This window comes from Symsagittifera roscoffensis, unplaced genomic scaffold (genome assembly GCF_963678635.1).
Source record: "Symsagittifera roscoffensis unplaced genomic scaffold, txSymRosc1.1 SCAFFOLD_399, whole genome shotgun sequence".
NCBI classification, from domain to species: domain Eukaryota; kingdom Metazoa; phylum Xenacoelomorpha; order Acoela; family Convolutidae; genus Symsagittifera; species Symsagittifera roscoffensis.
Window position 1 is genome coordinate 23257 of NW_026970707.1, and position 3876 is coordinate 27132.

Genomic DNA, 3876 nt, shown 5'->3' on the forward strand with positions numbered 1-3876 from the left:
TCTTCAGGAAATGAGTGTTACTTTTTCTCCCCTCCTTTAGATATGTGATCTATGCAACACTTAAAATCACCCTATTTGAAGCCCATCAGGGTCGGGAGGCAAACACTGTGCTAAGGAACTTAATGAAAAAACCATCGCAAAGAAACCTAAACTGGTCAAACTTACTTAAATCTAAATCTGCCTCTTTAGATGAGCGCGGAATCCAATGGCACGAGATATGCTAAGTGCAGCAGAAACTAACTGGGGGTCAGATCAGATTCGGAGTATGGTGACCGAATGCATAACCAACCAATCCAACTAACGGACTACCAGGCGCTGAATCAGGATAATGAACCAACAGCGAGAGTAACACCGGAACCGAGCAGAACTGCGGGACCACCAATCTCAGTTTTTCAACAGACGGGCGGTCGAAACCGTATAGAAGACTCAATACTAAAATAGTTGCGGAAAGCACGCATACATTAAAGATGAGTAATGTTAGTCTTCTTAGGAAGTCTGGAGTAGCCATCAGAAAGACGACTACACTGAAGAAAGGGGCCTCTAGCGGTTTACACAAGCCATCGACGCCGCAATAATTACGTAGAAAAATAGCTGCAAAAGGCACTATTCAGGAAACCTCAGCCAGCCTCGTACCTTCAAGGTACGACGACTGGAACCTGAAGTTGAATCTGACTCTGACGAAGACCATCGGCATCAATAAAGATCAATCTCGGGCAAAACTCCAGCGGCGATAGTACCATCAGGCCAAACGGTCAGATTCGAGGCGATTGATGGGGAATTGGCACTATTCAGGAAACCTCAGCCAGCCTCGTACCTTCAAGGTACGACGACTGGAACCCGAAGTTGAATCTGACTCTGACGAAGACCATCGGCATCAATAAAGATCAATCTCGGGCAAAACTCCAGCGGCGATAGTACCATCAGGCCAAACAGTCAGATTCGAGGCGATTGATGGGGAATTGGCACTATTCAGGAAACCTCAGCCAGCCTCGTACCTTCAAGGTACGACGACTGGAATCCGAAGTTGAATCTGACTCTGACGAAGACCATCGGCATCAATAAAGATCAATCTCGGGCAAAACTCCAGCGGCGATAGTACCATCAGGCCAAACGGTCAGATTCGAGGCGATTGATGGGGAATTGGCGAGGGCAAACAAGGCCGAAAACTAAAAAGTCAATAAAGAGGACAAAGAAACGGCTGTCGAAGCGACAAAGTTACGATTGGGGAAGGAACGAAAGCGAGCGATGGACGACGTATTCGGCGACCCGAATGCACCCTCGGCGCCAACAACGAGTCCGCCCTCGGAGAAAACCAAAATTACCCAGCCACGGGACGGATTGAAAAAGCGGGGAAAGAAGCAGCGCCTTGTCTCATACTCGAGCCAAGACACGAAAAGTAGCATAGACGATACGGCCTCACGCAGGGGTGAAAGGAAAAGTACAGCGGTAACTAAAAAGGGAGCAGTGATGATTGATAACACATCTAAAGAAGGGGAGAAAAAGTAAAACCTAATTCTTGAAAAAGTCCATTAAGAGGGCTGACTGGATCAGTCAAAAACTCAAAAAATTTAATTGCACCAAAACATTCTGAGTACTTAAATTCCAATTCTTTATCTGTTTACATTCGTACTATTTCATTTTCATAAAAAGAGAATGTCAACTAGCTCATATATTTCATTATGTTATTTTCACTATGTTATCTGTCAACGAATTTCATCCTACGCTGTTGCTAGACACAATTGATAGGTACCAACCTTTGGAACGTTTGCCACATTTGGTTGACCTCTAATTTAGTATCTCTTATGATCTTGGTTCAATACAGTTGTTTATTGCTATTGGATTTTAGCGATACGGAATGTGGCTTTATAATACTATATTGTAGTCCAAGCTGAATTTCTCATACCAAATAAAAAAAAATTGCCTAAAACATTTTGTGCACAGCCAAATTTGAAATTTTATAGGTTTATACTATAAGATACACTTCAATTTGTTTTTAAGAAATCAGGCCGTGATTTTCGATTATTAAAATTTTTGGCTGAAAATTTTCAGCCGTATACTAAAGTTTGGTCTGTGTAATATTATCACGCAGTTTTTACTCAAAAGCGAATTAATTATGAGGCTTTTTCCCTTGGACCAAGGGGTTTTTCTTGTTCTAGAAAATATCGGGTTATTGTTTTATCGAACAAAACACAAAAAAACTCAGCAAAACTTGAAAAATAATAAACTTTTAGTTTATGGAAAAATGCTTATCATATAACGTTCATTTACGAAAAAAATATTGTTCGTTGAGTTTTCTGCTATTCCATACATGAAAAATATATCAGAAGCGTTTTTGGTCAACCCGGGAGATCAAAGACTATCGAAAACGTCTTAGATTCTCAAAGAAACTGAAACTGAAGAAACCGATATTCAATAAAGTAATTCACTTTTTTGAAATATGTAATCAGGTAAATGATAATAGAAAAAACTTTCATCTTTCATGCTCATGTTTCTAATTTTACTTTCAAGTTTTGATTTACAATTGATTTCAACGGTGACGTGCAAATTTCAAAATTTGTTATAGCCAATTGCTTCGACTATTTTTCTAACTTTTACTTCATTTTCTATAGTCTCAGTTTATAATTGATATTATTATTCAAATTCAATCATACCATTCCTACTTTTTACTACATTTCTGAAATGTTTTGATCTTTTCATTTCGGTCGTTGATTTATGATCGTTGTTTTTCTTTTGTTAATCATACATATATTTATATACATAAAATTTTCCTCCTCGTTTGGTTCCGATGAGGTTGTGCAAGGCACCCTTGGTCTTTCCTCTGCCCTTAATGATCTCTTGAATCCTCACGTTGAACTCAGGCAACTGTAAAATCACTGCTCTCCAGAAACCTTGCGTCTCTGTTAGACGACACAGGGTCACTAATTGGCAGGCTGAGAAACTTTCAAATCCGGTCCTTAAAGTCAGTCAATATGAAAAAGGATAACAAACTCCGCATTCAACTAAAAAACACACTCGACTGTTTCAGCACCAGCACCTTGGACACAAGACATTGCTGTTGACTGGTACCAATGATCAAGCACCAAAAGCACGAATGTCAACACCAAAACTAAACTAAAAACTAACTTAACCTAATGCCTAAAAGACAAGCCGTCAGAGCTATACGAACACAGAGTACAGATAAAAATTTTAATATGCAACTCCAGACTAAGTTGCTTGAGTGAAGTTTTAGGGTTGCAGTTCATATCCGGCAGAAAAAAACCAGGGTTAGTCAACTTGCGAGCGTTCATACGCAGTTCATGAAAGATCAGTACGTGAAATTTGTTGTCTGAACAAAACTAGTTAATTTATAGCGTGAGTTCAATTGACGTGAAAAATTCTTGCAAGTGAGCTAGCTGTAGAGTTAGTTTGAAAAATTTTTAAAGTGAGAAAATAGCTGTTTTAGCAGGTGGAAAACGAGTGAAAAACAAAAATTTTTCGTTTATTCAAGCATTTTCGAAACAGTTTTTTCACGCACTCGGGAAACTAATTCGCTATCTTTGGTCCTGGTGGACATCTGATAAGGAATTAATTCCCTATTGCGTGAAAATACCGTAGCGAAACAACTACTTTTTCTTACTAAAAACTACAATTTTTAGTTCTAGTTTCGAACTGAACGCAGTGTCATTTTTGATATTAATTTCTATTAATTCAATCAATCTTCTTGTTCTCAATAATTTTCCTGAATCAAGACAATTGTAACAATTTTATTGAGAATCTCTATTTATTCTATCCACAATTGCTAAAAACATATGATTGCGACATTAACACTTGTTTTTTCACGCTTGTTTTTCACGCTTGCTTATTTTAAATATCTTGAAATTCACCTTGAGTGTAAAT